The sequence below is a fragment of the Chenopodium album genome, chromosome 14 (assembly GCF_948465745.1).
Source record: "Chenopodium album chromosome 14, dcCheAlbu1.1, whole genome shotgun sequence".
Lineage (NCBI taxonomy): Eukaryota > Viridiplantae > Streptophyta > Magnoliopsida > Caryophyllales > Amaranthaceae > Chenopodium > Chenopodium album.
In genome coordinates this window covers 37,668,027-37,694,088 of record NC_137847.1, presented here as the reverse complement: position 1 = coordinate 37,694,088, position 26,062 = coordinate 37,668,027, and the positions used below count along the sequence as shown (strand labels likewise).

General features: G+C 36.7%; 1 pseudogene across 1 annotated transcript; it reads right to left on the bottom strand.

Moving 5' to 3' along the window:
* Window positions 1–1,998: 1,998 nt before the first annotated feature.
* Window positions 1,999–25,588, bottom strand: LOC145578017 (phospho-N-acetylmuramoyl-pentapeptide-transferase homolog; annotated as a pseudogene). The gene is made up of 9 exons (XR_014098844.1): window positions 25,394–25,588; window positions 23,421–23,495; window positions 23,060–23,286; window positions 19,432–19,879; window positions 19,230–19,294; window positions 18,416–18,559; window positions 12,615–12,679; window positions 7,448–7,656; window positions 1,999–2,501 (listed from the first exon to the last, which is right to left on the bottom strand). The product of XR_014098844.1 is annotated as a phospho-N-acetylmuramoyl-pentapeptide-transferase homolog (transcript).
* Window positions 25,589–26,062: the final 474 nt, after the last annotated feature.

Sequence of the window (26,062 nt, the reverse complement as noted above, 5' to 3'; positions counted from 1 at the left end):
AATGATATAACTAGATCCTTAACTCTAAAACACTTATTCTCTGCGTCATAGCACTCGAGAAATTGAAACACCAAGGTATTAGATGTAGCCTTTGGTTTTGCATTAAGTAGCTGAAAGAATTGTTGTCAATTTTGAACTTTAACTCCGTAAGGACTCCTAAGTTGCAGCGACAATCAAATTTCATCCTGAAAGTTATATTAGGACATTTATTAATCCCAATTTGGCAATAAAAGAACCAACACAATGATTCAATTGCTCATATTCATACTAGAAAAACAGAAACTAACATACTGCAACTATAAATATGAGTTGGAGTTTATAGGTTATCCACTATTGTTGTGAATTTGTGATATAATTTGTTTTGCTTTCAAGTCATACATTTGTTGATTTCAAATGAGCAAAAAAAGATAACGTCATTGAACAATATAGGGCTTAGGGGTGAGCGTAGCATGTAAAAATCTCAGGACCCGAAACCGAAACCAAAACCTGTTACAACAGGTTCCTAAAAATAGGAACCGGAACCTAATCAACAGGTTCTGGAAAATTGAGAATCGGAACCGAAACCTGCAGGTTTCGATTCCTGAATAGGGTACCATGTCTTTCAAAGTAAGCTTAATAGTTACTTGATAAATTGTTACAAAAAACTTTTAAAAAAATGAATGATCACAATAAAAAACTTACAACTTTAATGCAATGTTACAAATATAACAAACCAACACCGATTGTCTAGATTATTTAATACAATATTACAAATACTTGTATCAATACCATTAATTAAACCTTTAAGAGTAAGATGAAAATGAATAAGAGGGAGAGAGGTAGGTGACGACTTTTATACAATTTTGATATAGGGCTTTATATTTGGGATTAAATAATAGGTTTCGGTTTCGTGCGTCCTATAGGGAACCTGTACTAACGGGGTACCCTAAAGGTTCGAGGTCCAAAATTTTATCACCCGGAACCGGAACCGAAACCTGTTGCAACAGGTTCCCAATTTTATTACTCGAAACAGGTTTCGGTTCCAGGTTAGGGAATTTTCGCTCACCCCTAATAGGGCCTATTCTGTTTTATTAGAATTTCATTAGAACAATACTGAAAACTAATAAAACCCATGTTTGAAATTGCAGCACTTCCATTATCTTACAGTTGAATATGCACCCATAATAGACACTCATACGAGTAACATAGATTAAAGCATTAAGATATAACACCTAAAAAGATATTATAGCCACTTGTCCAAGTTACTGTAATCTGCAGAATGAACGAAACTTACACCTTATGAGGCCCAGTATACCTGACATAGTACATCAAAATCCAGAATGATTAAACTAGAATCAATTACAACTTACAAGTGATAAAATGTCCTAGTGATTTCTAGTTCATTACCAAAGTCACAACAAGCACAACAGTATATATTCGAAAGTTTTCTAAAGTTAACTAACTATGATGATCTATTAGTTGTTTCAGTGTATTACAGGTTTTACAGCAGAAAATTACTACATGTTAGTTTGGAGTCAACAAGTCAACCAAGGTGTAATTGAAATTTTGGAGTCAACAAGTCAACCAAGGAGGAACAGAGATGTGAGGAAGAAAAAAGAAGACAAAAAAAAGAGGAAAGAGGAACAGGGGAGGAGAAGAGGGAAATTGAAAGAGAAAAGGAAAGAAAAAAAAAGGGGGGGGGGGGGGGGGGGGTTACACCTCATTAAATGTCATGTGCCGCTGGTAGAGTAGCTGGTTATATATCCACTTTCCGGCACTAGATGGTAAGTTGCAACATAATTTTAGAAAATGGTGGTCTTTTACAACAATTTTTTAATTAAGTGGTTCTTTGCACAAAAATGGGACTAAAAAAGTGGTTATATGCAAAAGACTTAAATTATGCATAAATTCCATCCATCTTAAAATATATTTTGCACATATTTTTACAAACATAAATTTTAAAAAAGGAAAGTTAGCAGGAAATCCTTTACAACGTCAACTACTAGGAAATGAAATTTAAGGATTTATGTCATCATGCAACAATATCAAGTTACATTCCAAAAAGAATAAGTAGCCAGCAAAAAAATCCCAACACATCAGAGTATCTCTTACAAATTTCTGAATTTCATTCTAACTGATCTATGACAAACCCTACAAAATGCTGCCTAGATGTTAGCAACCCGCATCACAACATCTTGGGCATAGAATATGCTATAAACATCATTCATGATGATGCTACTTTAGTAACCCAGATTGTTTATCAGGGGAGAGACCAAAGAATAAGAACAGTAAATGAAAAACTTTACAAAAAATAAGCTATAATGAGAACCTGGTTGAAGCTATGCTGAAACAAGACCCACATAACCTGCTAGAACTGCCAAGAAGGCTGATATGAAGTATGCACCAGTGACAATCGATGGTTCTTTCATTCCGCATAATTCAAGGTAGTGATGCAAAGGAGGTACTTGAAAAAAACTATGTGCTTTCCCCTGTAAGCTCTCAGTCGTCCTGAAAGGAAATATCTGAAACTCAAAATCAGTCAGAGATCTTGCCAAAGCTCCTTGTATTGCCTGGAAATTAAGCTCCTATAGAATAAACAACACACAGATACACACACACACACACACACACACACTAAAAGTTGATGCCTGACACCTAAATGTTTCATAATCATCACCATTTACAAAGCACTAAACATATAAGTTAAAGATGAGAGACTATGATGCCAATTGAGATGAAAAAACTGAAGCAATTTCTTCAAGTATAAAGAACTTGCTTAAGCTTTGCGTTTATAAACCTATTGAACATGCACAACAATAATCCAATATGGATTTGGAGAGATTCAAATTGTTCGGATTAGTGAAAGCAAAATCAAGAACGATGAACTAGATAATATGAACATATCAAGGTATGTAAATAAAGAGACAATAACAATGTAGTATTGCCAACGAACAACAAAAATACAAAGCTTTATGTAGTTCATTTACAATGTGTGAGATTGTTAGCTACATTCACACATAGGTGAGATGAAGTTTTAATTCCATATCTAGGTTAAAGCTTAAGGAGTCATATAATATCCCCAAATCAAAAACATAAAATACAATCACAATACAGTGTAAAACCCCGGGGATCATCAGCAGAGGTAAACATATTCAAGGCATATTCACAAATTATAAAACTTTGATTTTTACGTTTAGCAATATACAACTTTAATAATAAATATATCAGACTACTAATTTATAAAAATTGTTATTTTGATGATCAACATTGATACTAATCTAACAAAATTTTGCATGATAACATATTCTTATCATGCATTAGTGTGGTAAAAGTTAGTTTTAGAATAGTTCAAAGTCTTTTATTATCTTATTTTACTTTTCTACTAGGCTTTTATAAAACTAGGGGAAGTGGAATCCTAAAGAAAGTAAAGTTGCATACAAGAAGACTTCACAAAACTACATCGAATATCAAATAGGCTCATGGCTGTATGGTTTATAACTTTGTATGACTCGTCCTTTGTTGCAGTTCTCATATAAAGTCTACGAAACTTCATGTAACATAATTGAAACCCTCCTTGTTCCTTGGCCCTAATCCCGTGTTAGACTTTTCGACTAGTTGTATTTAACACATACACAAAATATAAACTTTATTCATCTAGACTAATACTTCCTTCCTTTTCCCAAGTGTTGCTCACTTTCCGATCTCATATGTTTTTCTAAGTTCTACTCACTTTTGCTTTATTCCCATTATGACAGCCTTTATTTATTTTTATTCATATAAAATCCCACTTTGTGGGGTCCAATTATATCTAATAAAACTCATTCTTTATCTCTCCTCTAAAAATAGTAACCACATGCATGGTCCCCCATTTCTACTTTTTCTTGGTTTACGTAGCTACAACTATAGTAAGACTTAGGAAAACGAAGGGAGCAGAAAGAAAGTTTCCAAATGCATCATCATCAAACATGAGACAATGAAAAACAAGCAGAAAAACAAGAAAATCAATGACATCTAATATGTGAATTTTTTTTTACCAATAGATATTACTTCTCTATTCCTAAGATTGCAACGTTTGCACTTTTAAAACTATTCACACACTTTTCTTTAATGAATAGTTGGTTCGTGGAGGCGGATGCACGATCCACATGGTGCATCCGCTCCAAAATACAAAAACGCGGAAAGAACATTCAGATATATACTAATGAACATGGTCATATAAAAGAACATAGTAGTCATTTATAATGTACATGGACATATACATAAAAGAACATAGTGTTCATTTATAATGTACATCAGTTTTTTATGCAACAATTTTGTATATTTTTTTTTAAAATGAAATTTTGTATAATGAAATAGATAAATAGTACTATAATTATTATTTTTTACCATACATTAATTACAAATCATTTTAATTTTTTTTTTACCAAAATTTCACTTTCTCTCTCCAAACAAAACTTCAAACCAATTTAAATTCCTCAAACCTCAAACAAAATTTCAAGAAATTCGAAATTTTGAGCCCAAAATTGTTCAAGATGACAAATAAAAACCAAAGGTAAGACCAAATTCGACATTTATACTTGTTTATTTGACATTCATACTTGTTTATTTTGAGTTTGAGTGTTTGTTTTTTATAAATTTGATTGAAAATTGTAATATTTGATTTGATTGAAAATTAATTGCGATTTTGATATAATTTTGTTGTTGCAATGAGAAGTAAAATGAAATTCTTGAAGAAGATCAACCAATTAATATATTTTGGAAGAAGAAAACAAGCAAATAGACAAATTTAGAAAAAGTTGTAGATCTAAATAATACAATGTACATTAAAATACAGTAAAATGTTCTTTTTTCATATACTTATATGATGCAAATAATACAATGTATATAAAACATATAACCAACATTATAACATATATGTTCGTTAGAATATAATACAATGTACATTATAATACAGTAAAATGTACATTTTTCATATACATACATGATCATTTATACCAAATGTACGTTTACTATATGAATAATGTTCTTTAATATTATCATGTTCTTTACTAAAATTACAAATGTTCTTTAGATTTACAAAAAAACATATAAAACTGGATGTTCTTTATAAAATAGCTATATGTTCTTTACAAAACAACTATATGTTCTTTATTGAATAGCTAAATGTTCATTCCGCCTTTTTTTAAAGAACATTGGATGCACCAAGCATGGTGCATTCGCCTCCATAGAAAAAATTTCATTCTTTAATCACATTATGAGTCATGCGTAAGGAAAAATATGGTCATATGGAGCCTTGATAGATTCGTCTACATATAAGTTGCACAATATCAACTTTTTGTATTGTAACCATTGTTAAAATAAAGGTATTTAAGGTTTAAATTTTGATTTGTGAAGTGTAATCCCTTCCATATGAAATATCCAAGCAATGATGGAATTTTATAAGAAATATCACTCATCCTCCAATGTGTAGCCATAAGGATTTTGTAAGAACCTTACCCATAACCTATTATTTTAGTAAATATCATTTTGAAGAATTTAACAAAGTAGAAAGGATGTCAAAATTTAGGTAATCCATGAAGATGTTCTAATAATATAAAAGGAATTTCTTTTTTCAAATTCTTAGCTTTGCCAAAAGTTAAGGTGGTAATGACCCATTTATAATCTATAAAATGTAAACAAAATACATATTCCTAATAACTATATACTCCATTTTTATTTTATTTTTTAGTGCATCACTTTGATGGTAGAAAAGTTTTAGGAGGGTGAGTTGAATAGAGTAAACAGAAATCTGTTGGGAATTAGAAATTACAAGAAAGACAATGAGTTCCGAGGAGTGAAAAAATAAATCAGGACCATGATAGGAGAAAAATGAAAAAAAATTAATACTCCCTCCGTCCCTTAATGATAGTCCCTTTCGGTGGAATTTAACATGAATTAAGAAACTTAATTAAGAAGTAATAAAAGTACATTGGAAAGGTAAATTTACATGGGGTATGCAAAAAAGTAGAGAGAGAAAGTAATAAAAGTAACATGGAAATGCAAAGTTTACATGGGGAAGCTAAATTTGCACAAATATTGTTGCAATTGGAGGGAGTTTTGGTAAAAAATTAAAATTAATGGTTGTTGGAAAAACAAATAGGGTGAACATTTTAGAATTAAATTTTAGCCAAAAGAGACTATCATTAAGGGACGGAGGGAGTCAAAGGAAGTGATGCACTTAATTTCTTTTATTTTTTTCCACGAGTACTATTTAAATATTTGCAAAATTTATACAAAACACTCCAACTATTTCAAATCAATAGTCAAGCAAAACCTATTTGATCAACAACTAATTTAAAATTGCCATGCAATTACATTTTCCACTAAAACCTTCTTTTAATTCCTAATAAAAATGCATTCTTCCTTATAACATAAATGATACTTCAGTCAAATTTCAAAGAAGGAACCAACAACTTAATTTTGGTGCTATGTGTATAGACCTACTCCAGTTACAGCGATAAAACATTGACTTATAAGGAGATAAACATAACAACACATCCAAAGGGGGCATTAGATGAAACAATGAAACATAGCCTACATAGGACTTAAGGAATTATTTTTGCCTTTAGTCACCATATTTTTCTGAATCCTTTGCCTATTTAAAATCTCACTCTACATTTAGTTATTTAGTTATTCGCCCATCCAAATGGAAAAATTTATGTTCAAATCTTTCCTGGAAAAATCACCATGAGATTTTTTTTCTTGTTCCAAGACTTCCAACTACATACACATTTTCTATATTTTTTTGGTCCAACAGATGGCTATAAACTATAATAAAGAAAGAGAGTGACTTTGACCCTTTTCCAAATCAGTTTCCAATTCTGCTTCAATCGTCGCTGGTGCAGTGCAACAAAACTTTTGTCCTCTTGTTGAGAGAGAGAGAGAGAGAGAGGGGTGGAGGGTGGGGAGATACATTAAAATCATGCATTAAGAGCATCAATATCCGGCAACAGAATAATGGCTCAAGGATGTTCAAATGACAATTGACCAGCGAATCTTAGTACTCACCAACCATTGAAAACAACCACTTTCTACCCTATCCATGGTTTGCTATAATCATTTGATAACATAAATAAACGCCATATACTGAGTTTGTGTGATAATGATAGGCCATAAACACATGAATAATCAAGTACAACATTCAGATCCAACAGACATTTAATCGGAAGAATGAAAAACAAAGAAAAAGAAAAAGAAAGGGGAAAGAAGTGCCTGAAGAGCCTCAGTGTGATATGATTATAGGTGCATATTTTAAATATTTTTTCAGCTTACATTATTATGTCAGAAGCACAGACATAAATGATAAAAGTCTTTGCCAAAGAATAAGAAGATTAAGAACTATATAATTTTTGAAATTGGATGTTATGAAACAGCATATTGTAAGTAAAAACTCTAAATATCAAAGCCAAGTAAATTAACCAACATATACCTGTATTACCACAGCAATCACTTCAATGACTAAAATTCCTGAAGCAATGAAAAGGGGTATGAACATGCCACTACATGAAGCCATGGCAGCTAGGGATCCACCTATCGCCAAGGATCCAGTATTACCCATTGTTACAGATGCTCTGTAGCGATTGTGCAAAAGAAAACCAACACAAGCACCTGCCATTGATGTTCCAAAAACGGAAACATCTAGTTTCAAGAGAAAAGTTCATGAGAAGTAGAATTGAATGGGTTATATTTTCAAATTCTAACGTAATTATGTTCATCAAAAAGTTTAATTTCCACAAAAGACAAGCTGACAGCAATGAGTTAATCATAAATGACATGCTCATATAAGTTTATACAATATACACATGCGTCAAGCAATACTGCACTGGGAAAACCATTACAAGGCTCTTAAGTAGGTGTAGAAATGGTAGTATTTGTATCCAAGTCACAAGCAGTGAAACTCAAGTACTCTTTTTGTCTCAGAAGTAACAAGCAATATACACATTACCATTTAATTTCATGAAAAGGAACTGACGTAAACAGCAAACAAAGCGATAAGAATATAACTTGCTTGCCACTAAGGCAATTTTGCTCAATACTTGGCAAACAAAAGGATATACTTAGTTCTATCAAATCCACAGCATTAACCACAATTGACTCCTCTTAGTAGATGTCTGTTTTAAGTAATGGATTACAAAAGGTTATAGGATAATTGTTTATGAAAGTCATAAAAGCATGTATAAAAGAGAATATAGAGTGAAATTTTATGGCCTATAAAAACTATAAAATAAAAACTAACCCTGTTGTTTATGTTGAAAAGATTTGAATAGATTGAATTCTAGTAGACAAAATCCTCAAGTACCAAACAAATTGAAGCACATAATTGTTTTTAATGGGCCTAATCACCAAAGGAAATTGCTAGGTTTATTAGTGGATTGAACTTTAGCAATGTCAAAATGACTATATGGAGCATCAGATTAACCTTCAAAATTAACCTAGGTTAAGCAACTTTGGCTAAATTGTAGAAAATAGGCAAACTTGAGTTAATATTGGTTTTTCATCTAATGAAAAAAAATAACCTAAGAACTGAGAGAGTGGCAAAAGGATGCAGCCCAATTCACATCCAATGCAATAAGGAACAAACATTAAAAAGACTCATGAAGGCTTTTATATTATCTTGTGTATTTAGAATATAACATAACAACTTTAACTTAGTAATCTTATAGTTTTATTAATGGCCATAACTTATAATGATCTTTTATAAGTTAGAATTGGGAGCCTTTTGACATCTTTTATCACCAATTATAATGAAAAAAATAAAAAAATTAACAAGAATAATCCAACTTTTCCTCCATTCTCTCAAAATAATCCCACTTTTAGATTATTCCTGAATAATCCAACCTTTGCTACCTTGGAGATCGGGTAAGTTTTTTTTTTTCCCTTTTTTTTTCTCTTATTCTATCCTCCTCCTATCTCCTTACTCTAACTCCCCCTCTCTCTCCTTCTCCTTCCTCTTTTCAATGCCTTCCATCTTCAAACACAGCCACCCATCTTCTTCTTCCCTCGACCCCACAATCATAATCAACCCCCTCTCCAACTTCTCCTCCGACCACCATAAGATACTACAACCTACCTCTGTCGCTGCCCAATTTGGCCTGAAACCACCTCAAAACCCCAAACTTATTGCAATACTAATGATAGTAATGAAACCCAAACCCTTATAATTTGAAAAACTGCATATGAATTGAAAGTGAAAATTCCTCAATTGATTTTAAGTTAATTTTAGAATTATTTATTGATTTTTTTTTTTTTAATTTTTTTTTGTTGATGTGATTAATGTTGGGTTAAGATATTGGATTTTTTTCTTATTTGAACAAAGTGTATGATTGTTTGCTAGTGTAGTTTCATTGTTGCTTCTATTAATTGTGAAGTTGATGTTAGTGATTTGATGTTGGTTCGTGGTGCAAAGAAACAGTGGTTGTGGGTTGCTGGTGCAAGGAAGTGTACAGGCTAGTAGTGGCGATGCTTCGTGCTCATGGTAATGATCGATGTAGGATTTGTCGATTTGGTGTTTGCTGGTGGCTTTGGTGTTGGGTAGGGGTGGGTCATGGTCGTGGTTGGGGGTGGGGGTGGCCGAGTGAGGTGGTTTTTTTTCCTATCTGGGTGGTGGAAGTAGGGCGTGGTGGATGGTGTTAATGGTGACCATGGAAGTGGCGGTGGTGAATAGAGTTAACGGTGGCCATGAAAGGAGAGAGAGATGGGAGCAGGAAGGAGATTAGGGAGAAAGAAGATTAAAATAAAAAAATAGAGTTAAAAGATTAAAATAAAAACTTTAGCCAATAATGAAGTGACACGTGGATTGGCACCGGTTGTATGGGTAGGGTGACCTGCTAGGGTTGTTATGAGAAAATGGGTAGCAAAGGTTGGATTATTCAAAGGTGAGATTGTTTTGGGAGAATGGAGCAAAGGTTGAATTATTCTCGTTAAACTTTCCTAAAAAAAATTCAAGAAAAAGAGCCAAAGGGTGCCTAATGTACATAAGGCTCTAATTTAGCCTCCGACCCTCAATGCACAACAGGAGGAGGCTAAGTGTTGGATAAAAGAAAACAAACTCCAGATAGTTAATAGCAATGAACAAGGAAGCAAAAAGGGAAATTCCAAATTATCAGATAGAGTCCTTAAGATAATGACCAATGAAAAGAATTAAGTGTTGCTAATGTATTTCATCTTTCGCATATTAGTTTTTATACTTACCTTTATTATCCGTCTCAAATTAGTTTTTATAATACTAATTTTGGAAAGACTCATTATTATTTTAATATATATGTTTTTCCACCACAGAAAGTTAGAATCTTACATTCTCTCACATCCAATAAAAAAGATACTCCACACTCCCATCACTGAATATTCAATAAAAGTATATCCCACTATCTCCTTTAGTTGTCAATAAAAGAACAATAAATAATCATAAAACTAATAACCTGAAGGCTACAAGAATGTGTGATGATAAGGGTCCAAGCTGATCTAGGATAGAGGGACCAACTATCGACACCCAAAAGATACATGTCCATAGTACAAAAGCCTCACACTAAGAAAACCACATGGAAAGAAAAGAAAGATATATAGGATCAAGAAGACCCAAAGGCAAATACATCTCTCCTTGAACCAAGGGGTTAAGGAGTCCAACGGAGGAAGATGCTCAAGTACTAGAAATTATGAAATTATGCAGTTAAAAATAGTTGTCGCAACCAAGCATTAAAAGATGAACAACCCGACGCCCTTTTCTTTAAAATTGCACTGCCTCATTGTTAAGATAGTAGCTTTACTTGCTACACAAACTTTGACTAATCTAATAAACACTACACAAGCATGAGGTGATATGAATTAGTCTCTCTTATGTCAGGATCAACTAAAACTAAAACTACAGAACCAAACTGCTTACTCTACCAATTAACCAATTTGGGGTGAATAAGAATCACACCTACTCTCATGAAAATGCATCTCACAACCACAAGTTTTTACGAAAACTCAAATTCTCAATAATCTCAACTCTTCAAAATACATAATTACAATCTACGGCATTTTATATAGGCAATATAAATTCTAAAGTAATTTAACAAAGATCACACGGCTATGTTCTATGTTACTCAGACTCTTAATTTCACTTCACGTACCCGTGTCGGGCCCTCGACACTCTGACATGGGTATGACACCCGGACACTTCACTTTTAGTTCAAAATCATAAAACAATTTCGCAATATAGCCGAGTCGGACACTTGGACACGTATCCGTGTCGGACATGGGTACCCGAGTCCAAGTAACATAGGCTATGTTACTCGAACTTAGGTACCCATGTTTGATATGGGTACGTTTTCAAGTATCTGACTCGGCTATTTTGTGAAAAAATTCTAAGATTTTAAAGTAAAATGAAGTGTCCAAGTGGCATACCCATGTTCAAGTTTAACAATAGTACTTGAGGTAAAATGAAGAGTCTGATGGCCTGTTCTCATATTTTTCCGTTCCGTTCCGTTCAGTTCAGTTCCGTTCCGTTCCGTTCCGTTCCGTTCCGTTCCGTTCCGTTCCGTTCAGTTCCGTTCAGTTCAGTTCAGTTCAGTTCAGTTCAGTTCAGTTCAGTTCAGTTCAGTTCAGTTCAGTTCAGTTCAGTTCAGTTCAGTTCAGCGTATGAGAACAGGCCCCGAGTAACATTACATTAGACACAGTTTCACCGACATAAGTTTTTTTTTAAGTAGTTAGTAGGTAGTGGACTTGTGGGGACCATTACTTCGATTGGTGAAAGGGGGGTTAAATTTCTTAATCGTTATCATTGTTGGGACCCATTCCATGAGAAAGATAATATCAAATTGATGAGAATACGATAAGGAAAGCGTGTTAACTAATTGGACTAGAATTAAGCATGGGAGTATCTTTTTTCTACTCGCAAAAAATCCAATCCTTATAAAGGGACTAATAAAGCCGTGTAGGACTACTCATAAAACATTAAAAAGATATGACTTATCATAATTATACTAAAATTAAGCTTTAGCTTCCTTGCATGCCAAGTTTCCTATACTATTCAACTACCCTTATAGTAAAATAGTCATAAAACTAATATAACCAACCCAAAATAACATATAATGAATTTGAGATTTGACCAAAGCTACTCAAATCCACATCACGAGACTTATGAGCTGACAAAGGGCAGGATGCCAATGCGGTAGGGATGTTCTAATGAGGCTATTCAGCTAAACAAACCATGGAATGAAGCCTAGGCATATGCAGAAAACATCAAAAATCCCTGGAAGTCTCGAGATTAAACAAGTCAAATACACTCTTAGCCTTGTAAATATGATTTTAAAAACATGAAGGGTTTAGTTAAGGAAACATTATTTAACTTGGCAAAAGGGAGGGAGGGAGGGAGACTAATAAACTTGTCTCTGCAATCTAGCAAAGGATAAATAAAGATTGACCTGATTCTCTGTGGTACTTAAATTACTATTAAAGAGGAAAAAAAAAAAGACTAGAGGCTAACATATGAGCAATAATTAATTGTAAAAAAATGAGGCATGCATATTTGTTGGCATGATATAAATCTGATCTTATTATTTACTCTGTAATTGATATAATAAGGCTCTGCTACAACATAAAATATGACTACTCACCAGAACAAATTGGAAGCACTGCTACAGACATCGCAACAAATGCCAATGCTGCAATATGTTATGGACTGGGTCAACGGGGTCAACATCGCAAGACAGCCACCAATATTGGTGTATACGAGGCGCGCCAAGAAGAAGCAGCAAGGTGCAGCAGAACCCAGCAACAAAGGGGAACAGGACAAAGTTAATTAATGGGAAAATAGGAAAGAAAGCAACTTCCTTTAATCATGTTCTTTGTGGGTTTCCATTTTGGTTAATTAAAATGTCACATGTATTAGCTATGCTTTGAGTATAAGTAGTGTAGTAGCATGTTAGACAGATTATGCAGAAATTAGACAAGTTCATTGTGAGAGTTGTGACCTCAAGTCACTGAGAGACTCATAGCCTAAAGTTATGCTTATCACTTGTAATCTGTAATTCGACCCTTAATCAATCAAATACTCGAGCTTTCCCCTTAATTATTGTTTCATTTCATATTAATTGTGCGTGAGAAATCTGGTCTATAACATCTTGGTATCAGAGCAGTACGATTCATGGACGGAAACACGGAGCAGCGGCTTAGTGCCGTGGAGGAGATACTCACCGAGTTGAAAAGTCAGTTGACTTCCATCGAAGACAAACTACAAGTGCAATCCCCGGGTGATAGCCTCACTCGAGTGGTCGCAGCGGCGGTCCAAGCTGCAATGGAGGAAGAACGGAAGAAAATCGAAGGCGCTTTGGAAACCACTCACACCAAACTGGAAATTCGCTTGAACCAATTCCGAGACGACATCAACAATCAGGGGGCCATAGACCGAGCCAAGGTCGCCAAATTGCAGGAAGAAATGAGAGCGGCGAAACAGAGTGCACCACAGCAGTCACTCAGACAACCGGCGCACCACCACGAAGGAGATAATAGCTGGCAACAGGAGGGTGAACGGGTGGCGACACCGGTAGGGGGTAACTCCGAACAGGACTCGCCTCCTAGAGAGGCTGGCGGGTGGCGCGGTGGAAGCGGGTGGAAAGGCGGAGGAGAAGGCGGCGGCGGCGGCGGCCACTGGAGACACCGAAAGCTGGAGATGCCCCTTTTCGAGGGTTCGGATCCGGACAATTGGGCAGCAAGGGCGGAAATGTATTTTGAGTTTTATGGGTTGACTGAGAGGGAGAAAATGGAGGCCGCGGTGGTTGCGATGGATGGACCCGCCCTCAAGTGGTTTCAGTGGGAGCAAAAAAGGCGGCCGTTTTACGGTTGGCCGGATCTCAAGCAACGGACATTGAACGAGTTCAGACCCGCGCACTCCGGCACCCTACATGAACAGTGGCTGGCTGTGTCGCAAGGAGGTGGCACGGTGCTGGAATACCGCCGGCGATTCATTGAGATGGCGGCGCCCTTGGAAGATGTTCCAGAGAGTTTGATGTTGGGGCAGTTCATTAACGGGTTGAGCAAGGTGATTAAGGCGGAGCTTAGGTTGCTTAATCCACCTAATTTAGAGAGAGCTATGGAGATAGCAAGTAGAATTGAGGAACGTAACAGGGTGCAACAGAATAAAGCCCCTGTTGCGAATTGGAAGGGAGGGGCCATTAGTGGGCCTTCAGCAGTTGGTTCGGCCCAAGGAGGATCTAACCTCAATAGGGGTGGGCTAGTCCAAACATACGGACTACCTAATAGCAGTAGCGGGCCACCCAGATCCTGGCCCAAGGCGCCCGAGTCTCAGGGTTCGGTCAACGTGGGCCGACCCAGCCCAGGCCCGGCCCAGAGTTCTACCGGAGGAACCCGACGCCTTACGGACTTCGAGTTGGCGGAGAGGAGGTCGAAAGGTTTGTGCTTCAAGTGCGATGAGAGGTGGGGTGTGGGTCATAGGTGCAAGCGGAAGGAGCTTAGTGTCTTGATCGTTAGTGAGGGAGCGGAGGAGGAGGAGGGCAAAGGCGTCGAGGAGGAGGTGATGGATGAACCGCCGGTGGAGGCGTCCTTATGCTCGGTGGTTGGGCTTTCCAACCCGAAAACAATGAAGCTAAAGGGTTGGGTGAGTGGAAGAGAGGTGGTAGTCATGGTGGATCCGGGGGCGACTCACAACTTTATTTCCGCTAAGGTGGTGGAAGAGGAGGACATTAAGGTGGAACGAGGTGGGGAATTTTTGGTGGCCTTGGGAAATGGTGACACGATCCGTGGAGATGGAGTTTGTAGGAGGGTCAAGGTGGAGTTGAGTGGGGGAGTCACGGTGGAGGAAGATTTCCTCCCACTAGCTTTAGGCAACACGGAGGTAATCTTGGGGGTGCAATGGTTAGAGAAACTAGGTTCGGTGGTCACGAATTGGAAGACGCATGTGATGAAGTTCACGGTGGAGGGGATTCCGGTGACACTTGTGGGCGATCCTGCATTAGAAAAGGCCCAAGTGTCTTTGAAAGCAATGATGAGGGTTTTGTCAAAGGAGAAACAAGGGCTTCTGGTGGAGATTAACAAGCTAGAAAGTGATGGGCCGAGCCCAAACCAGTCAGGCCCACCCGGATTTTTGGAAGGAATATTGGGTCAGTTTAAGAGGGTTTTCAATTTGCCACATGGGCTCCCTCCTCAAAGGGGCCATGAACACTCAATACTCTTGAAGGGTGGTTGTGACCCAATTTCAGTGAGGCCCTATAGGTATCCTCAGGCCCAAAAGGATGAGATTGAAAGAATGATCCAAGAGATGCTTGAGGCAGGGATCATCGTTCCCTCAAGTAGTCCGTTTTCGAGTCCGGTTCTCTTGGTCAAGAAGAAGGATGGCTCGTGGAGGTTTTGCGTGGATTACCGAGCTTTGAACAAGGAAACCGTTCCCGATAAATACCCAATACCCGTGATAGACGAGCTCCTAGATGAATTGCATGGGTCAAAGGTTTTCTCCAAACTCGACTTGAAGTCGGGTTATCACCAAATACGGGTCAAGCCGGAGGACTCTCACAAGACGGCGTTCCGTACTCACGAAGGGCATTACGAATTCTTAGTAATGCCATTTGGGCTTACTAATGCACCGGCCACATTTCAATCACTAATGAATGACGTATTTCGACCATTTTTGAGGAAGTTTGTGTTGGTTTTCTTCGACGACATTCTTGTCTATAGTAAGAGTAAGGAGGAGCACCGTGAGCATCTCAAGTTAGTGTTACAAAAATTGGAGGAGCATAGTTTATATGCAAATTGGAAGAAATGTGAATTTGGTGAGAGTGAAGTGGCGTATTTAGGCCACGTAATTTCGGAGAGGGGAGTAGCTATGGATCAGGAGAAAATCAAGGCGGTTCTTGATTGGGGAATTCCGAGAAACCTCAAGGAACTTCGAGGTTTTTTGGGCCTAACCGGGTATTACCGAAAATTTGTACATCATTATGCACAAATTGCAGAGCCTTTAACCTCCCAATTAAAGAAAGATTCGTTTTGTTGGACTGAGGCAGCAACTCAAGCTTTCAATCGGCTCAAAACGGCCATGACCACCGCCCCTATCCTAGCAATGCCTGATTTTCGAGAAAAGTTTGTGGTTGAAACCGACGCTTCGGGTTTTGGATTAGGGGCCGTGATGATGCAAAAGGGGCGCCCAATCGCGTATTACAGCAAGATTTTAGGGGTCCGAGCTCAAGGAAGGTCGATTTACGAGAAGGAGCTAATGGCTATAGCTCTTGCGGTGACTAAGTGGCGGCATTACTTGTTGGGTAGAACGTTCGTGGTTCGAACGGACCAACAAAGCTTGAGATTCTTAATACAACAACGCGAGGTGGGGAGTGAGTATCAACGGTGGATTCGAAAATTGGTGGGGTTTGATTTCGAGATCCATTACAAGCCTGGAGCAGCAAATCGCGTTGCTGATGCTCTGTCAAGAAAGGGGAAGCAGGGGAATGAAGAAGATGATGAGTTCTGTAAGATTGGGCTGAGTACGATGATCCACTCACATTGGGTGGATTGGGCCGAATTAGAAAGAGAGCTGGAGAAGGATAAATGGTTGGGTAGCATCGTGGTGGGCCTGAAAGGAGGGAAAGACGGGCCCAAAGGCTTTCACCTTGAGGGAAATCGAGTTTTTTATAAGGGTAGGGTTGTTTTACCCAGTAATTCCAAATTCATTCCTCTTCTCTTGAATGAATATCACAATACAGCCATAGGGGGTCATGATGGGGAGATCAAGACATATCTTCGTCTCTCTTCAGATTGGTTTTGGGCGGGGATGCGGAAGGCCGTCGGGAAATATGTCAGAGAATGTGAGGTCTGTCAACGGAGCAAATCCACCACCAAAAATCCACTTGGGTTGCTTCAGCCACTTCCAATTCCCGAAGCAATTTGGGAAGACATATCAATGGATTTTGTGGAGGGGTTACCGCTGTCACGAGGAATCGACACCGTGCTTGTGGTGGTTGATCGGTTGTCAAAATACAGCCACTTTATTGGGCTCAAACATCCTTTTAACGCTCTTAAGGTGGCTGATTATTTCGTGAAGGAGGTTGTTCGGCTTCATGGTTTTCCGTCTTCCATTGTCTCCGATCGAGATCAAGTGTTCATGAGTACTTTCTGGAAAGAGTTGTTCCGGTTACAAGGAACACACCTCAAGAGAAGTACGGCCTATCACCCCCAAACCGACGGTCAAACGGAGATCGTCAACAAGTGTTTGGAATCTTATCTCCGGTGCTTTATTGCGGAGCAACCTCGCACGTGGGCTAAGTGGTTGCCATGGGCAGAATACTCGTATAATACATCTCCTCACACCTCGACTAAGATGGCTCCATTCAAGATTGTTTATGGGAGAGATCCTCCTAAGTTGTGGCGTTTAGGAGCGAATGAGACGGTGGTTGGCAGCCTCGAGGAAGCATTGAGAGAAAGGGATAGCATTTTAGATGAGCTCCGTATGAATCTTAATCGTGCGCAGAAAATCATGAAGGGGAACGCTGATAAGAGTAGAAGGGAAGAGCAATTCGTGGAAGGGGAATTCGTGTTCCTGAAATTGAGACCGTACCGTCAGAAATCCCTTGCACGGAGGCCGTTTGAGAAATTGGCGGCACGATTTTATGGCCCTTTCGAAGTCTTGGAGAAAATTGGAAGGGTAGCATACAAGCTTCGACTTCCTGATAATTGTAAACTCCACCCTGTATTTCATGTTTCGCAATTGAAGCGTGCTCTAGGTGATCTCACCAGCCAACCCCTCATCCCTCACCACTTGTCTCCGGATTTGGAGATGATAGTCGAACCAGAGGAACTCTTGGCAGTTCGACTGAAGCAACAGGGCACGACTCAAGGTCTGGACGTCCTAATTAAGTGGAAGGACTTGGCTGACTTTGAAGCAACTTGGGAGGAGTATGAAGCTATCCAGCAGCGGTTTCCGTCATTCCACCTTGAGGACAAGGTGAAACTCAAAGGGGGGAGTGATGTTATGGACTGGGTCAACGGGGTCAACATCGCAAGACAGCCACCAATATTGGTGTATACGAGGCGCGCCAAGAAGAAGCAGCAAGGTGCAGCAGAACCCAGCAACAAAGGGGAACAGGACAAAGTTAATTAATGGGAAAATAGGAAAGAAAGCAACTTCCTTTAATCATGTTCTTTGTGGGTTTCCATTTTGGTTAATTAAAATGTCACATGTATTAGCTATGCTTTGAGTATAAGTAGTGTAGTAGCATGTTAGACAGATTATGCAGAAATTAGACAAGTTCATTGTGAGAGTTGTGACCTCAAGTCACTGAGAGACTCATAGCCTAAAGTTATGCTTATCACTTGTAATCTGTAATTCGACCCTTAATCAATCAAATACTCGAGCTTTCCCCTTAATTATTGTTTCATTTCATATTAATTGTGCGTGAGAAATCTGGTCTATAACACAATACCTCCAGCAAATCCATCTAGTTCATCAATAATTTTATGACCACGGGTCATCAAAATAAATGTAAATACAGTCAGCAAGAGATAATATCCTCCCAGATTCAAAAGGCCAACAGGTGCAGGTAATGGGACCAGCATTTTCCTGCATCTCAATGCAACAAACAGAAAAATAAATCAGTTGAATATGATAAAATAAAAGCATGATTTGCAAGAAAAGGCTTGTGACTAACATCTAATCACCAATGAGAACAAAAACGTCATATATGCTCACAAGCACGCCCCATTGCAAGGGAACTGTAATATTGACTCAGTAGCAAGAATGATCCTAATCGTTGTACAAAACTCGATATTCAAATTTTCTCAATAAAATCTCAATAATCATCAAAACAGCAACTTAAACATTAGTATACACATACATTGTTTAAAGTTCTGACAATATTTCCAAATCATAAATTTATCAATTGTTCAATTCTTATAGGATGTGCTATCTTCCAAATAACTCATGCTTACTAGATCCTAGTTATACCAAATCGTGAAATACCTACAAAATCCAAATTTTGTAAATGTCTTTAATTAAAAAAACCATTATGTCGCTTATATCTTGTGTAACTGATTCACCTCAAGAATCATGCCATGAAACTTATGTAGAGTGGACAAACGGAGGAAAAAAAAAAAAAAAAAAAAAAAAAAAAAACCTTGCACGGATCCATAAAATGATCCAAAGAACTGCTTAGTCTCGAAACTTTTACAATAAGAAAATATTTAAATTGCCATCAGCTAAAAATTCATTAGACTAGAATGAGAAAGTATACATGCCGTAAGGTGATGATATATTTTGGGTGTACAGCCAAAATGAAAACCATGCTGCAACAGCAACCTGTGGAAGAAAATCATGTGAGCAACAGCGAACTCCAAAATGCAGAATAGCCAAACAAAAAGAGGACATTTATGATACTCCAATGAAAAACCAATTTAAAAAAAAGAAAAAGAAAAAGAACCCTCTAAAGTATTCACCTCCAATAAAAGCTTTGTCCCTCTAGATAATCCAAAATTACAAGGCTTTATAAGGCCTACTGTATCATCAAAAAGACCAATCACAGCATATGCCAGAGTCACTAATAAAATGCCGGTAAATTCAGTTGAAGAACCACCCATAAATTTCGCAACGGCAACCCCAATGGGTATGAAAAACACTCCACCAATGGTCGGCGTTCCCTTTTTAGAGTTATACTTGTAAGGCCATTTTCTTCGAAATTTCTGACGAATATTAAATATTTTAAGTATTGGAACAGAGACATAGCCTGCAAATGCTACTAAAGATGCAGAGGCTAAAAAGGGTGACAAAAAGTAAAAGGCATTTAAGGGTTGTCTAACAATGCGCCAAGCACGCCAGTCTACAAATGCCAGGCATATTGTCAAGAAGCTGATCAGTCCAAAATTGCTAACAAAGCCATATATAATCCTGCATCCAAAAGAAAGATCTATCAGCATAAGGGAGAAGCTTCAGGTCACAATCACCGTCAAATATAAACCTTTAAAAATAAAAATATGATTTCAATTGCTTTCCTTAAGTCCTAGGGACATCCAAGCGCATTTAAAATTAAAAAAAAAACCCTGATAATCACTCAATCATTGACACTAGACAGTGCATTATAAACTGTCACTTCTCTGATCTCTCAACTTGTTAGCAGCCAACGGCTCCTTACATGGTGCTGTCCCCTAGCCAAATAGATACGGAATCCAATCTAAGTATGTCTACAAGATCCAAACAGAACATAACTTGGCTCATAGTAAAGCATTTCGATTCTATTTTTTTTTTTTTTTTTTTTTTCACAATCCTATTTCACAGAGTTTGATAAGAAAAACTTGTATTTAATGAGGGCATTGCATTTCTGTCATTCTATTCATATGGGTGCAGTTGAGACTTTGGATTAAAAATGCTTTGGTGACATCTTGTCCTATCTCGGCAGGGAAACTCACAAAACATCCTAAAAAAACAGAAAGCTATTGTGGTAAGAGAAACTGAATTTTATTCTTCAGTTGTGTGCACAACACCAAGTTATTCCTTAAGATGTATAGATAAGTTCATGAGGTTTATAAGGAAATAGAAGAATGAAATTCGAAATCATCTTTTACAAAAATTGAGGTGGCAACATATATATTGAATAAGTTGACCAGATTAATGGAGATGGATGGGCCCTGACAAATTTTTGCAGCATAATCAATTGTTATAATCTTATGCCAAGAATAATGTCATGAACCCAGCCTAAGGGAAGATGCATTATAGGAAGCTCATAATATGATTGTTAGGATTAGCTTGGAGAGAAAGCATGCACTGAGTTTTGCTCTATAAACAAGTAAAAATTAGAAAGAGCTCATCATGACGAATGTTATGGAGTTCTCTTATAACTTTATATTGCATTATGGGAGAGTGCAAACCTCTTGAATGCTTGTGTTTATTGGTTGCTTGTTCACATTTCTGGTTCACAAATCATAATCACCATCTTTTTGCATTAAATCACTGTCAAGCTGTATCAATTCATGACAAATAACAACTATCAAAGCCTTAATCCCAAAGATGGGGTCGTCTACATGAACCCAGATTCTATCTCTAGTACTGTCCAACCATGATCCTTTCCTTCCATTCCCCTGCAAAGGTTTCATAATTACTCTATCAACTAGTTAATGAAAGAAATATGTACTTGAATCACCTTCTCTGATTTCCATTTGCCATAATTTTCTACCCCTTGTTCCCCCATACCCCAACCCATGCAACCCAAATGCTTTCACTTTATTAGCCCTAAATGATTATGACATGATCCTTCTAGGGTATCCAAGAATACTATTAAAGGAATACTTAACTGTCATCATATGGTCTATAGAATTAAAATTGGAAAAAGTGTCAAGAGTCCCATTACCACATGAATGACACAACATATTTAAGTAATAACATGTCCAAATTCCTATTTCCATCTGAAGTTCCTACTTTGCAACTGAAAATGACGTCGCTTTATTGGCAACAGAGGATGATGACATGGTCCTTCAAGTTACCCAAGACTAATCTAGATATAATATTTATTTCGTCATACGGTATATAATTTTAGAAAATATCACATACCTAAAATCAAGGTCTTCACACAGGAAAAAGAAATATTTTCTCAACCTTTACTCTGAGCATGGGACTGCTAGAACTTGTTATAGATAATTTTGAAATGTCTGCAGCAAGTTTTTGCAACACTGATAACTGATTCACATTCAGTCAAGTCATTTAAATGGATACCAATTTTCAGAATTTATTATCCCATATATAATACATGATGGAAGTTATGATACATCTAAATTTTCAGCTGATATTTTCCCTTGGAATCTTTTGGCAAGAGGAAAACAAAAGTACCATGAAAAATAGGCACCATAGCAAGATATGGTAACTTTGAGCGAATAAGTTTCTGAGTGCAGTCAATTTCTGAACTAGCCAGTTTTCAGACAGTCACAAAACAAACTGTCAGAGAAGATAATCCTCATGGCTTCATCTATTGTACAAATATAGCATAACAAATCCAAAAAATTTCACCATTTATACATCTGAATACCTTTCAAATAACTCAGAATAAACCCAACTTTGGAGTTCAACGTTCATGTACAGACAGTAATTACAAGTGATCCGAGCTTTACTCCCTCTGTCCCATAATACAGTGCCTATTTCTATTTTCTTGGTCAATGTTTTAGAAACTTGACTAAAGATTATCATTAATATATATACAATACATAATCCTACATTCCTATGAGACATCGTCAGATTCGTCTCATTTTGAAGTGTAAAAATATCAACTTTTATAACTTTTGCTAATATATAATTAAACATATAAATGGCCAAAGATGCATCTAGAAGATCATGCAAAAATAGACACTAGAATTTGGGACGGAGGGAATGCATTTTTTTGGACATTTACTAGAAGTACAATCAGGTTTTAATAGCACATAAAACTATAATAAGAAATAAGGAATACATCCCCCAAAAGTTAGATCTATTTTGAATTAATCCAAAGGTGGGATTAATTAAAGATGAATGAAAAGTTAGATTTTCAATGTGAACCGTGTCTATTTATAAATCGCTAAACTCTGGCTAACGAGATCTCCTACATGGTACTCCATGACAACAGTATCAAAATGTCAAACACTCACGTACTCAACCACTGTCAATCCCAACTGCAGCAACCCAGAAAAGGGAGTAAAAATATAGAAATGGTCCCTTCCTATTTGCTCCAACAATTGCCTTTCAATTCCTTTGAAGTCACTTACAAAAAAAAATGCATTAATCTGTGTCCTCCTTACCAAGCCTTTGGATTTCTATCATGACCTGAAGGCCTCATCATTTGTAATTCTATTTTCCTTCAAGCTAAATTTACATATTTAAATCCAAAATTCCAAAACATTAAATGAAAAGGAAGCCCAAGAACGAAAAGACATAGAAACCCCCTAGAGCCTAGGTTATATACAAAAATCATAAACTGACCCCGCCTTAACAGGCCCTCTCACTACATGGTGGTGGTGGTGGTTTTGTTATTACTTGGCCCAATCCTTCTCCTCCTGATAGAAGGGTATATTATTGGTGATTGATATAGAATGATACTAGGCTCTGTACCTGTCTTTTTTATGCATTCTCCCAAGCAAGGCAAGTCTAGAAGCTGTGGCAGTTAAAGCATCTTCTGCAGTAACAAACTGCCTTTTAACTCGTGGCATATCAACATCGTTCATGGGTGTCACCAGAATCTCCCCATCACTATCTTCTCCATCACTTGAGAAAATCATGTAGTCACTAGTGCCCTCATTGTTTCCCCAGTCATCAAATGAGGATATACCTACAGAATCCTAGAAAATAATAAATGCAGTTTATCAATGAAACACAAACTTTCAAAGGTGTCCTCTGCTACTGACCCTATAGTCATCAAGCCATACTAGCACCATTCAGAAGGACTTTGAAACGAAAGAGTGACACTAAATACCTCATCCATGGACCTAAGCTGAACCACATCATGCTTCAAATTGTATCCTTGCTTCCAAATACTAGTATCCCGTAACTGTTGATTAACAAAAGAAACTAGTATAATATACATGATCCTCACTTGGATAAAACACATGACAAGGCGACAATTTTGGATCTTAAGAATTTTTAATTTGAGGGCCATAAAATACATTACCAGAAGTACCGTGCAGGCGTGCATACACATCATGCACAGAATTATTTATGTATGATTTCTAAGATATGCTTTAGACCATTACTTTCTTTTATCCTTAATTTTTACAAATTATTAATTTTTAAGAAATTTGATAGTATGCATCAATAAAAAAAATCTACAAAATCCCATTTGAATCTTTTATCATATGTATGTCGTATGACATAACTATCAGAAATTCCAGTCAAGGAAAATTGACTGTTAAACTTATAATGAGAAGGAAGAATATCACAAGTTGACTATTTACGAATTACGATATTATAAAATTAGTAATTAGTGAAGTAACAATATTTTGATTAAAAAAATAGAGCAGAAATTAAATTGTAGAATTGATTGCTACATGTCGTTTAATTGTTAATCTCTGAAGTTGATGTCATGATGGGGTTTTTGGGGCAGCTTCTCAAAGCAATGATGAGAGATTGAGAGAGGTAAAGAATTATGCGGATTAGTGATTACTGTTGTGTCAGTCTGTCAGTGATTAGTAAAGTAGCAGGCTCATTTTAAATCCAAAGTTAAAATCAAATCATAAGAGGTAAAAACCATAAACTAAACCTTCAACCATGGGGTTAAACTTTTAATTACACTAGCCTTTTGGCATGCATAGGTTGTATAAAGTAAATCCGGGAAAATAAATATTATGAATTCTATTACTACGTGCAAAGTTAATTGTAGGGAGAGGAAAGGTGAACATTGAGATATATTCATAAAAGATACTCAGTTTTGAGTTATGGGAGATTTGAAAGAAACATCACTACATATAAAGGGCCTGGTTTGACACTTGGAAACTTGGTGTTATTGGCCTGGTTTGAGTTTTTAACTAGGTAGATAGATTCATTCTCTTCCATGGTGTTAGAAAAGCAAGAACCAAAATCGTCTCTATACAATGGTCAATTGGTCACAACAAACAATCTTATCAAATCAATTCACATTCCACTATCGCTTATTTCCCCAAAAACTTCATCACTCTTCCAAAAACAAAACACTTGAATTATCCTAAATGGAGAGGCCATAGACTACAAAAACATCAAAGTCTTAGTCTCAAAATGATTTGGAGTCGGCTAACATGAATCATCATACGCAATCGTCATAATGATGTGGAAAGGCCAGAGACTACAATAGCTTAAACATCTTCTCTTTCCTCACGATATCCTTTATAAATTTCTCTCCTCCTTCATTGACACTATGATATTCCCAAAAGTTTAGCACCAAAGTTGTGAAGGCTATATACATTAACATGTGCATTGCACGAGTTAAATACAAGTATTAGTTAAACTTAAAATCAAAGCCTCCAACAATCAACTGAACTTTTGATCAAATAACCTCTTTTACAACTTTAATTACCCCAAACAATTCAAATTCATCACACTTCTTGACTCGCCTTAAGTCGATACAATAACAAAATTTGGCATCGGAGCCATTAAGGTCATGACATAAATCAAATAATTCGTACATTGCACGAACTAAGACATCAAAACATAAATTAACCATCATACGGAGTAACAACCGATCATCATTTTAAAATTTTTGCCTTTCCCGTTCATCCATCAGATAACTTATAGTATGAATCTCAATAATAAAAATAAATTAAACTAAGATAAAATAAATTCTAAAAGGAAAAAAAAAAACATGTCTCAGTATATTACAATTTGCAACACATTAAAATTATAACGGATGAAATTGAAACAGCAGATTAACATGCAATTAAATAAAATGGAATTCAAAGATTCAAAACATTAATGTACCTGACGACAACGGCAATGATTCGTAGAAAACAAAATAGAATTAGTAATTCTTGGAGAACTGCGAGATCGAAAAAGCGTCAAATCATGAGGAAATCCAAGAACTGAAGAAGAATGTAATTGCATAATTACTATGATTGAAATTGCAAAAATAAGAAGTAGAAGTGAATTTGAAAAAATGAAAAATGAGCGGGGTTTGTAGTTTGTTCAGGGTAAGTGGTTAGTTGAAAGGAAAGAGGAAGAAGAAGAAGAATAGTAGGAAAGGGAGTCAAATAGAATGGAAAGGATTTTGGAAGGTGTAGTAGTTGGCCGGTTGTATCTTTGGCATACTTTTCAACGTGCTCATGCTCGGCCTATGACGTTTTTTTTTTTTTTTTTTACAATGGTAAGAAAAAAGAAAACATTAGGAAACCCTCCTTAAGAGAGAAATTCCTAATGTGTCGGACATAAGGATGGAAAATAAAGAAGAATCATTACAAGGAAATATATCCATACTATCACCAACTAAATGACCAAATATTTGCTATCCAATCCGCTGCTTGATTTGCCTCCCGAAAGATATGACGAATGTTTCAGTTGTCGAAATTGCTAAGAAGAGAACAAATGTCTTTAACAATATGATCAATTTGCCATAGTGTTGACCAGATGCCTTTAACGGAGTTGATTACTAAA